Source organism: Oncorhynchus nerka, linkage group LG12, assembly GCF_034236695.1.
Source record: "Oncorhynchus nerka isolate Pitt River linkage group LG12, Oner_Uvic_2.0, whole genome shotgun sequence".
In the NCBI taxonomy this organism is placed as follows: Eukaryota; Metazoa; Chordata; class Actinopteri; order Salmoniformes; family Salmonidae; genus Oncorhynchus; species Oncorhynchus nerka.
In genome coordinates this window covers 54,713,077-54,725,935 of record NC_088407.1, presented here as the reverse complement: position 1 = coordinate 54,725,935, position 12,859 = coordinate 54,713,077, and positions in this window count along the sequence as shown.

Here is a 12,859-nt window from a genome sequence, read left to right as displayed (position 1 = left end):
TAAATAAATCACAGACAGTGTCACCAGCAAAGCACCCCCATACCATAACACCTCCTACTCAATGCTTCACGGTGGGAAATACACAGGTGGAGATCATCCGTTCACCCACACCGCAACTCACAAAGACATGGAGGTTGGGACCAAAAATCTCCAATTTGTACTCCAGATCAACGACAAATTTCTACCGGTCTAATTTCCATTGCCGTGTTTCTTGGCCCAGGCAAGTCTCTTCTTCTTATTGGTGTCCTGTAGTAGGGGTTTCTTTGTAGCAACTCGATGAACTGTCGTTTCTCTTTGCTTATTTGAGCTTATTACAAGGTACACCTGTTAATTGAAATGCATTCTAAGTGACTACCTCATGAAGCTGGTTGAGAGAATGCCAAGAGTGTGCAAAACTATCATCAATGCAATGGGTGGCTAGTTGAAGAATCTCAAATAAAAAATATGTTTTGATTTGTTTAACACTTTTTTGGTTACTACATGATTCCGTATCTGTTATTTCATAGTTTTGATGTCTTCACTATTAATCTACAATGTAGAAAATAGTAAAAATAAAAACCCTTAAATAAGTACGTGTTATAAAACTTTTGACCGGTAGTGTACGTGAAGGTAGAGTCAAAGTGACTGCATAGATAATAAACAGTAGTAGCAGCAGCGTAAAAGAGGGGTCTGGGTAGACCTTTGATTAGCTGTTCAGGAGTCTTATGGCTTGGGGGTAGAAGCTGTTAAGAAGTCTTTTGGAAAAAGTCTTGGTGCTCCGGTACCACTTGCCATGCAGTAGCAGAGAGAACAGTCCATGACTAGGGTGGCTGGAGTCTTTGACCATTTTTAGCCTCCTCTCAGCATACACTGCTTCCTGCTGGTTCACCCTTTCTGCGTTCTTCTCTCTGTGGATCTCAGGAAGCCCACCAGCCCCTCTCCCTTTGATGGCTCCTGCACCATCATGCCACCACTCTGCTCGTCGGGTTGTCTTTGAAAACCTTCTGGGAGAGAGAGTGGGAAGAATGGAGAAGGAGAGAGACAAAGCGAGGCCTAGCTAACATGGACCCTGTTATTCTGCGGCAGAGTGGGGGCCATTATCTTGTCTTGACTAGACAACCTCTGACGTATGATAGTGGGACTGGACCGCAGAGCCCGGGGGTGGGGGGTGGTTCATCCATACATCCATCTGCATCAGGCCCCATCTTCTAACCCCCTGGCTCAGGCATCTCTCCAGCAGACGCCACGGAGCCGCTGCCAGGACACCAAGAGCTGCGCTTAAGTCATGGAAAATATGGAAGGCTTGTAATTGGACAGCCTCACTCTCCCTCTTCTCCTATCTTTTCCATAGGCCCCGGGGTTCAAACACTAACCAGAAGGCTCTGTTTGGGGCTGTAGAGAATGAGCCTCGTGTCTCTCTGTGATTTGTGGCTGTCTGACTCAGGCCTTATTCTGGCCCTCTCTTGTCCCTAACCACAGGGTTGATGTGCAACACTGTTGGTCATGGAGGGTTTGGCCTGAGGGAGGTGATTTGTGTCTCGTCTCGAGTGAATCAGACAGACTGGGCACCTCCCTTTTGCTCTAGACGTCAAGAAGTAAAAGTGAAACATGGTTTGTGGTGAACACGATTAAGAAGACTCCTCAGCAACAGAGAATGGAATAATTGATAGCTTCATATGTTTATTAAGCATCATGTGATACGTCTGTGTTGTCAGCTATTACTGATAAAGCGTTGAAAAAGTGACCAAAATATATATCAGTGTCCTTGTTTAAACAGCACTATTACCAATGCTGTGCCATTCAGTGTTTTGCAGTACGTTTACAAATACAGTTGTTCACATCTGATATTTTCAGATTTGATTCCATTTGCTGTAAGAGCGTTGAAGGGCCAAATAAGATGTAATACACATTGGCATTGTAGAATGTTCACACACTTTCACTGTGGGGTGCTGTGCTTTTATGTCACGGCCCTATTCATTGCTGTATGGCAGCTAGGCAATTCACAGCTCTCAGGGGCTTCTCTTACAGTAATCTTTACATCCCTGCATGCTTGGCCTGCAGAACACCCAGGTGAGTGAGTATAGCTTGTCGCTGGCCAAGTCATTATGCCAGTTGAGCGTTGAAGCACTATGAAACCCACCAGACCCTGCAGCCCTGGAGGACCAAGCGGGGCCACCCCCACACTCACAACAATGGAGGAGCTGAATAGAAAAGGGAGACCATCAACTTTATTTCCTTATGAAGGTGCCATGGGATGGCTGCTTTTCAGAAGGAATTGTAATGGCTTGTGCAAGGTAGGCCAATAAGTGCAGTTGAAAGGTTTTTCAATGCTTAGAGAACAATGGCTGTAGTTGTGGTCATATTGGCCTGTATATGTCTAGTTCTTGCTCTACTGTAATTCTTAACAGTGTGAAACCTTGACAGATGACTGATCACTTAAGTTACTTTTTTAATTGATTAATGGTAGACTTACCGTACATTCTATTTAGGTAACCATGACCTGAGCTCCTGTGAAAGCCAGCAGCTACATTAGCTCTCCTCTCCAGAATGATTACAAGTCCTTGGCTGTCTGATGGCATAGCCAGTCACTTACTTATTCTCACTGGTCATAAACCTGTCACACTGCTGGTTGCCAAATACACATACTTCATGTTGTCCTATAGTTTATCACTGCTATACCCGTCTGTGTTGATCAAAATTGTAACACTTGTTGATATCATATAATTCTTGCTGTTACGATCTTAACAATAGACTGCAACACAAAAAAATGCCGGAGTACGAACTGCCAAAGAAGTTACGACTTAATTTGAATTACTTTGCTTAGAAAATCCTTTCGTATTTTTGTCCTTTGATTTTGAGAAAAATAAAAGTCAGACCCAAAACCACACGTTTTGACACATTTATATCCATTGTAAATGTCACAGGTTGTAAAATGGAATGTTTTGTTTCACACTGCTTCCAACTTTGTGGCAACAGTTTGGGGGAGGCCCTTTCCTGTTTCAGCACGACAATGCCCCCGTGCACAAAGCAAGGTCCATACAGAAATGGATTGTCGATCGGTGAGGAAGAATTTGACTGGCTTGCAGAGAGCCCTGACCTCAACCCCATCGAACACCGTTGGGATAAATTGGAATGGAGACTGGAATGGCAAGCCAGGCCTAATTGCCCAGCATCGGTGCCAGACCTCCCTAATGCTCTTGTTGCTGAATGGAATCAAATCTCCGCAGCAATGTTCCAGCATGTAGTGGAAAGCCTTCCCAGAAGAGTGTATGCGGAGTTTGTTGTGATAGACTAGTGGCATGGCCAGACCCGTTTAAGCAACACTCAGACCATTTAACACAATAGGACGTCTGTGAAAACGAATGAAGAGAAAGGTGCTTTTCACCTGACAAAAATATTTTGACTTCATAATGCTCATGAACAGTTTTTGTTGCTAACACAGGCCTTTCATTGAGGAGATTATGTACCGCTCTAGGTCTACAGTATGTACCATATGTTGCCTTGTGTTAGCTTTGAAATGGTGATATTTCCCCATCTGTGCACACGTGCCGTAGTATGGTGGTGAACCGAGTTGGATGAAACCCTGCAGAGTGTGGTCATCAGACCTCTCTCTATCACCCACACGCTTATACACTCATGCCAGCATTTAGCTATTTCCTTTCGTGAGCACGTGCTGGAGACCCAGTACGAAAGAACACCGTGGTGTAGAACCAGGAACCCTACAGTCAGTGGTCACCAATCTCCTCCCCCTCTCATCGCCCTCCCCACCACAGACAGCATGGGGCTTTTCCATTCGTCAATGGCCTTCCCGAATACTTTCCTAACCAACAATGCAAATATAGCTCCGGGCCTTATTTTCCGCTTGTTAAAAAGAGCCCCAAACTCCCTCAAAGCAAATCCCCCGTCATCAGATTTCTCTCTAAAATAATATGGCGATGTGTGGACTCAGCACTACCCCTCTCAGCAGCCTTCCTGTTCCTCTAGTTGCGTCATTTTATTGACTGTTAGGAGAGAAACTTCAGAGTGCGCATTGCTGAGGTTCTGATTCACACTGCGCCAAGCCATGCAGTGTGGTGGTCCGTGAGAGCATGTTCCTCGCCCAGGAGGAGATGTGTTTCAGGGGGGGCACCAGGGTCACTGGCGGATATCAGTGGGAGTCTGTCTTTCGCTGCCAGATGTACTTCCCAGCATTTAGTTTTTCAGGTTTTGATTGCTGTTTAGTAACGGTTTTATGTTGAATGTGAAAATGTGACTGACCAGCTCAAATCGGTCTTATGTAGCCAAATTTGAAATGTTTTTTTTTTTTTTTTTACATTGGATAAAAGTAGAGATTCAGAGCTACATTATGGTATATCATACAATGGGAAAGTAATTCTGCTTTGAAAGTTGATCAACTTACTTTTGAAAAAAGGGCCTTGAAAGTCTTGGTACCTACTGGAGAGCTCTCCTTTGTCTACACCCATTCAGCACAGTTCACATCCTCTTAAACCAGCCCCACCCATCTCTTTAAGGATTCACATGTGAGGTCATGTGCTAAACAGTGAGTAGTGCAGTAAAGATTAACACTAAAAGTGGTAAAAGTAGTAGCCTACAATAAGGAACAATTCCAGGTAAACAGTGTCCAGATAAAAATGTTATAAATATTAGACACTTACCCAGACACACTTGTCTAAATTGATGGGTCATGTGAAATAAATGCTATAATCCCCAGCCACATCCAGTGGTGGAAAAAGTACAAAAAAAAAAAAGTACTAAATTGTCATAGAGTAAAAGTATAAATCATTTCAAATTCCTTATATTAAACCAGACGGCACACTTGTTTAAATTGACGATAGCCAGGCTCACACTCCAACACTCAGACATAATTTACAAACGAAGCATTTATGTTTAGTGAGTTGGCGAGATCAGAGGCAGTAAGGATGACCTCTTGATAAGTGTGTGAACTGGACAATTTTCCTGTCAAAATGTAACAAGTACCTTTGGGTGTCAAGGAAAATGTATTGAGTAAGAAGTACATTTTCTCTACTAATGTAGTGAAGTAAAAGTAGCCCAAAATATAAAATAGTACAGTAATGTACAGATACGACAAAAAAACGACTTAAGTAGTATTTTCAAGTATTTTTGCTTAAATACTTTACACCACTGCCCAAATGCCTTCACAACAGTACATTAGCACACTTTATGTACTGTTACACATGCACTTATCACTGTCACGACTTCCGCTGAAGTGGGTTCCTTTCCTTCTTTGGCGACGCTCAGCGGTCGGTGTCGCCGGTCTTCTAGCCATCATCGATCCACTTTTCATTTTCCTTTTGTTTTGTCTTGTCTTCCCACACACACACCTGGTCTCAATTCCCTCATTACATGTTGTGTATTTATTTAACCCTCTGTTCCCCCCATGTCTTTGTGCGGAATTGTTTATTGTAAGTGCATGTAGACGTTTTCTCTGGTGCGTTGACGGGCTTTGTACACATTTGTTTGTTGTTCTGGTTTCCGGGGTTTTATGAATAAAACTGCTCCGTTGATGACCCAGTTTTGCTCTCCTGCACCGGACTTCCCTGCCGCCAGTTACGCACTCCCTTACAATCACATAGTATTCCATACAGAAGTTAAGGCCATGCAAACTGAGTTGAAACCTGAGTGAGGTGCACATGTACAGTACATAAACAGATTAATGCTCCATGTATTTGTGTGGTGGACACTTGATACGGTCACATGATATTGTTGTGGTGTGTCACAAAATCCTCTTATGACCACACATCAATATTCATTGTATATCAATATTTTGCAGAGGGTCTCTACAGAAGGTGTAAACGGTACAGCCAAATGGTTACTTGCATAGTAGCAATATCAGAAATAGATAGTGTCAATATAAATAACATACACAGTATGTACAAGAACAATATCAAAAACGATATCAGTGATAGACGAGGTAGTTATACGCATACAATCAGGGGTAAAGTGGCTGAGCAACAGAATAGAAAATCAATAGTAGCAGCAACGTGATAGGAGAGAGTCATGGGAATAGAGGCACTGCAGATAGTGCTGATGACTAGTCCATCCAAACCACGCATGAACAAGGGAATCTATATTCGGAGAGCCTGTTTCTGTCCTGCCCTTGACTTTGGTGCAGGGCATGTGATGTCCATAGCCTCTTCGTCGCAAAACTTCATAATCTTGTCAAAAAGATAGTTTGTCTAGCTGTGTCCAATCCAGGTGGTACTTTTACAGGCAGCTCCTTCAGCTATTCTCACCGCGAAGGCTGTCACCGGGAATACTTGGTATGGCCCCCCCCAATGGGGCTGCTTCCTGTCTATTCTCCCCAGGGACTGGATTGAGTGAATCACCTTCTCCTGTAATTCACCTGTAGTGCATAAAATCTTGGACATGCAGGTTTGGTTAACAAACAGTTTCTCATTTGTTGTATCTTCAACTTCTATGCCTACTTGTTAGCTAGAATTTTTTAAAATTTGTATTAGTTTATTATCCAATAGGCCACAAAGTGTCCTATCCTAGGCCCCTCTAGGCCCCGTCCTATCCTAGGCCACAACTACCCATCCCCCATTTGATACCTGGCTCCGTCCAGGTAACAATACATCAGCCTATTTAAACTGTAACTTAGGTCAAATAGGTAGGTACCCGTTGTGCCAAATTCCTCCTTTATCAGCGGCTCCCATCTTAACCCATCTAGTAACTTCCTTAATCGGAGCTCTAAGCGGACTTTCCTTCAGTAATTCTGTGTCAATACTAACTTCCTCTTTCAAATGAGAGTCTGTATGTGGGTGTTGCTTTCCGGCTGCTCTCTTAGCTTCCTCATCTGCCCTTCTATTACCAACTCTTATGGTGTCCGTGCCTTTCGTATGTTCTTCACATTTACAAATGGCTACTTTCTTTGGTAATAAAACTGCCTTTTAGTACATTCAAAATTAGATGTGCATGGGTAATGGGTTTACCCGCCGTGGTGACCATACCCCTGTTTCTCCACTGAGCTGCAAATACATGGACGGTGTTAACAGCATAAGCACCATCAGTATGTATCGTAATGCATTTACCCTTCCCCAATTCACAAGCCCTGGTAAGGGCAACAATTTCAGCTTGTTGAGCGGAGTAATTTTTTGGTAACGCTTCAGCTTCCAACACGTCAGTGTCCAACTACAGCATATTCTGTCGCATTAGTGCCATCGGGGTTCTTTCTGGATCAACCATCTACAAACATAGTCAGTTACCCATCAGATAAAGCAAGGTCAATTAAATTGGGTCATAGTAAGACAACTTTCTTGGTTTCTGTTGTGGGGAGAAGTATTTGATACACTGCAGATTTAGCAGGTTTTCCTACTTACAAAGCATGTAGAGGCCTGTAACTTTTTATCATAGGTACACTTCAACTATGAGAGACGGAATCTAAAACCAGAAATGCAGAAGATCATGTATGATTTTTAAGTAATTAATTTGCATTTTATGGCATGACATAAGTATTTGATACATCAGAAAAGCAGAACTTAATATTTGGTACAGAAACCTTTGTTTGCAATTACATAGATCATACGTTTCCTGAAGTTCTTGACCAGGTTTGCACACACTGCAGCAGAGATTTTGGCCCACTCCTCCATACAGACCTTCTCCAGATCCTTCAGGTTTCGGGGCTGCCGCTGGGCAATACGGACTTTCAGCTCCCCCCAAAGATTTTCTATTGGGTTCAGGTCTGAAGACTGGCTAGGCTACTCCAGGACCTTGAGATGCTTCTTACAGAGCCACTCCTTAGTTGCCCTGGCTGTGTGTTTCGGGTCATTGTCATGCTGGAAGACCCAGCCACGACTCATCTTCAATGCTCTTACTGAGGGAAGGAGGTTGTTGACCAAGATCTCGTGATACATGGCCCCATCCATCCTCCCCTCAATACGGTGCAGTCGTCCTGTCCCCTTTGCAGAAAAGCATCCCCAAAGAATGATGTTTCCACCTCCATTCTTCATGGTTGGGATGGTGTTCTTGGGGTTGTACTCATCCTTCTTCTTCCTCCAAACACGGCGAGTGGAGTTTAGACCAAAAAGCTCTATATTTGTCTCATCAGACCATATGACCTTCTCCCATTCCTCCTCTGGATCATCCAGATGGTCATTGGCAAACTTCAGACGGGCCTGGACATGCGCTGGCTTGAGCAGGGGGACCTTGTGTGCGCTGCAGGATTTTAATCCATGACGGTGTAGTGTGTTACTAATGGTTTTCTCTGAGACTGTGGTCCCAGCTCTCTTCAGGTCATTGACCAGGTCCTGCCGTGTAGTTCTGGGCCGATCCCTCACTTCCTCATGGTCATTGATGCCCCACAAGGTGAGATCTTGCATGGAGCCCCAGACCGAGTGTGATTGAACATCATCTTGAACTTCTTCCATTTTCTAATAATTGCTCCAACAGTTGTTGCCTTCTCACCAAGCTGCTTACCTATTGTCCTGTAGCCCATCCCAGCCTTGTGCAGGTCTACAATTTTCAACCTGATGTCCTTACACAGCTCTCTGGTCTTGGCCATTGTGGAGAGGTTGGAGTCTGTTTGATTGAGTGTGTGGACAGGTGTCTTTTATACAGGTAACGAGTTCAAACAGGTGCAGTTAATACAGGTAATGAGTGCAGAACAGGAAAAACTAACAGGTCTGTGAGAGACAGAATTCTTACTGTTTGGTAGGTGATAAAATACATATGTCATGCAATAAAATGCAGATGAAGTACTTAAAAATCATACAATGTGATTTTCTGGATTTTTGTTTTAGATTCCGTCTCTCACAGTTGAAGTGTACCTATGATAAAAAGTTACAGACGTCTACATGATTTGTAAGTAGGAAACACTGACAATTTTGCAGGTTATCAAATACTTGTTCTCCCCACTGTATATCAAAATTTAGCTTAAACATGGATGATCAAATTTGTATTTTCTTTCCCATTACTGTCAATGCCAGATGAGGTTTCTGTTTCCAAATATTGACTTTCTCCTTGTTTGCACTAATGAATTTAATAGAAACATTTCTATGTAGTAATCTATAAGATAGTTCAACTTAATTATGTAATTATCTCGATACTCTCAATGATCCTGGATCACAACAAATACCATATCCTTGTCATCTTTCTACTATTTAAATACAAATCTTCTAATAATTAAATAAAGCCAAAACGACTGCTAAACATAGCATATGCTTTTCTGTACTAATGAAATCTCTCCTTCGGGAGTCTACTGTATTTTATCTAACAATAACTTGAGTTCATCTTAAATCAGTCATCAATAATGGAATATATGTTGCATAGTGTGGGATCCATTATCTACAGTAATTTACCATCCCTAAGAACTGCAACATAATTCATTTTAACGCTTATAAAATCACTATTTTTCTATCTTCATCTTTTTTCCTGCCCTGTTGGCTTAAAATATGTCCTAAATACTTAACATGAGTCTACCATAATTAACTTATCCTAGCTCATTTTCTCACCGTATTCATCAAAGAAAATATAATAACACCATAATATCAATTTCACAGCCTTGTATTACATTACCTTAAGATCAGTATTACAAATTACCTTAGATTCTTTATCCAAATTGCTTTCCAATGAGGCTGATCAGACCACAAAGGAAAGTTATGATAGAGGTCATAAGTCATACCACCCCTTCAAAGAAGTGTTTCTTACTGCATTAAACAACATTATCAAAAGAATTCACGTATTTAATTCAAACTTCAAAAATTCCATGTAACTCACTCACTCTCTCCTCTCATTGTCTCTCTCTTTACACTTGCCTTCCTGCTGCTACTACTTCTCTCTCTTTCTCCTTCGCCTACGTTCCCTTTTCTGTCTCTGTCTACTGTTCCTTGGTGGGACCTTACAATCCTCTGCCATGTGTCCTGTTGTATCGCCGTTGTAGCACTTTCTGTCCTCGGGTTCTATCCACTATCTTTTTAAAATCTTTCCTGCAATTTCCCCCAGAGTAGCAATCAAATATTTGACTTCGCTCTCTCGCTCTTGCTCTCCAGCCCACTGTAAAACAACTGCTGCCCCCTGTCCTGGGGCAAAGTCAATTGTTTTGTCTCCTCTGCTATAGAAGATTATAGCTCAGCCTCTGAATGTCAAAGAAACGAAACATATCCCCATATGCATCAGAGTCTTTCCTGGGTATTTTACAGCTTGTTTCTAGCTTAAATGATCTCGGACTAAAGCACCGTTATAGATCACTTTATATAATCGGATCCATTATATTGTCTTCAAAATCTTAAGCTAACAAGGGGTAGGCCTGTGCTTTTTGCCATTTTCTTTATGAAAAGTTAGGCCTATGGCATACCCTCTCATACCCCTTCAATTCCAGTCTTGGTTTTTAACCTAACAGCCTTTCACTGACACGTTGGTAGGCTATTTAAAGAGTGCATGGTGGGTGGAGGAATTGACCGACAAATCTATGGATGTAGCAGCTATAGCCTAATATTGTCTGTCGGCCTACCTCTTGTTTCATAAATAGGAAGAAACCGGCTTCAGCATAAAGTCCTATTGTTGTTAGTAAAGTCTAATTAAAATGATGATGGTTTAAAGGAATTATGCCTACTTGAATTTGCTACTTTTCAGCACCATGTGCAGTCCGTTTCGGATTGATTGTGCCAGCAGCTGCTGCTTCCAAGTTTCAGCACAACAATGTAAGTTATTTGAATCTCGCTTATTGTGAGGTCAATGACTGTGATAAATACATCATGAGCAAGAAACATATCATTTTTTAAATCCAATTTATTGTAGTAGTAGCAAGCTATCAATCAAAGTTGACCTGTAGTCTCCCTACTCATCTTCGCACGCTCCTTTTCAAACTGAACAGATCATAGACTATAGGCTAGTTCGCTTGCAAGAGTGCATTTTTTTTGACTAGGCCTAATAAATGAAACAATTCTGAAAAAGCCTTTGACTCCTGAACTACCACCGTTGGCCAACACAGCACTGCCATTGGTTAGGGAGCATACAAAAATGTTTTTGATCTGAGCAGGGCTCAGGGTTGGAATATCCATTTCAATGTTTAATGTAGCCTAGTTGCATTTACACCATCCCAGCAGCTACTGTATCTTAGAAACACAACTTTGCTCTGTGCTTCTCTGAGCATGCACTTTGTAGCCTATAGGTTATTGATCATTTGATTGAGACCACACTAAACAGCCAAAGGGGGCCCAGCGGAGAATCCGAGATGAGGGATAGGGCACACATCGATATATAGCCTAATAAGAAATTAATTCTTAAACACAGAGAAATATCAAAATGTCATTAATTACAAATTAAATGACCCTCCCCTGGACTATGTTAAAAAATACTAAACCCTCCCCTTGAATAAAATTGAAAAAACATGATCCTCCCCCATTTTCCTCCAGGTAGCCATTCTGTAAAATTCGATCCATCCCTTCCATGTACTTGTTAGCATTGCTAACCTTCGGTTTACAAAAGTTCAATGGGGTTTGAAAATAGCGCCCCTTGTGCTCAATGCCAGTATTACCGAATATCCTGGTATTGCACAAGGTCTGTATGAAGGTATGACAAGATGGATACCACCCAAGCTTTGTCTTGGCAAGGGCAGCTTATACATTATGGGTTTGACTTCTCTGTCCATGTTACACCATGTTAGTGTTAGTTATATCAGGGCCCATAGAGCCTGGTGAAGAGCTGCTCCAGGGACCTCTGTTTCTAACCACTAGGTGTCACTGTTCCTCTGCCATCTCACCAGTCCCCACAGCCAGTAAGAGACAGTGATGCTAAGTGCAGCTTTCACATGTCATAACCCCTGATTTTAATTTCAAGGCTTCTCTCTCTCGCCACCACTTCCCAGACACAGACCCCCCGTCTGTCCTTCTGTCTGTGAGTCTGTCTGTCTGGTGAGAGAATCCACACTGCCAAACTTTATGCCTGACGCGCAGAGAGAGGACGTTAGTTTTTCCACTACCACACACTTCACCTTGTGGTAACCCCCAGGAAACCAGGGACCTCCAAAGCTAATCTGTCTGAACAAGGGCTCCAACCCTGGCCGAGCCAGTCTGTCTTCTCCATCTGAGGTGTTTGCTTTGGTGAGGATATTCTGGTGTATGGACCACTGAATGGAAAATGATGCTAATGTTGTGCCAGGACAAACACCTCCTGTATGATCCACTATAATAGTAACTACACCTCTGTCTCCTATTGTGAAAACAGCATCTGGAAAGTCACATCATCCTATACTATAAAAATAAATTCACTCACTGTACTCAATGTACATTTCTCTACCATTTCTCTTTTGTTTTCTTTCCTCCAGCTAGGCTGCCTCTTATTGCATTTCTATCATCAGAGCAGTGATTTGGGTAAGTGCTCAACTGCACATCCGTGTTGGCCAGTTCACTCTCATTTTCAAACATGTGAAAGCCATTTCCCATACCCTCCTTCCCCCCTCAGCGTGTGTTCCATTCATTTTCAGACATATATGTATTCACTAATCAATATGCTGTACTGTTCATTTAATTTGATAATTTGCATTTGTTCTGAATTTGCCACTTTTGTATAACTTAATTAACATCTCAACATTCGTAAAGCAGCATGCCACACAGTTTCATTTACATTTAGCTTGACTGCACTTTACTGGTCTAACTAATTGTACTTAGGACTCCCCCCACCTACGGTGCACTAATGCCAAACACTTTAAACTCTGAATATCTTCCTCATAAAAATGGCTATGAAATTCCACCTAGAATTAGGTAAATATACCACGTGGGATGGCAGCTGACAAGCTCTAGGTGTTCATTTGACTGGATGTCAAATGCTGAGATCATTTCAATAAAGTGAATGACATGTAATTGATGCATGCCCGTGCAGACTTCACTGGAACAAAAAGTGTAATGAACAAAGCCACAATAAA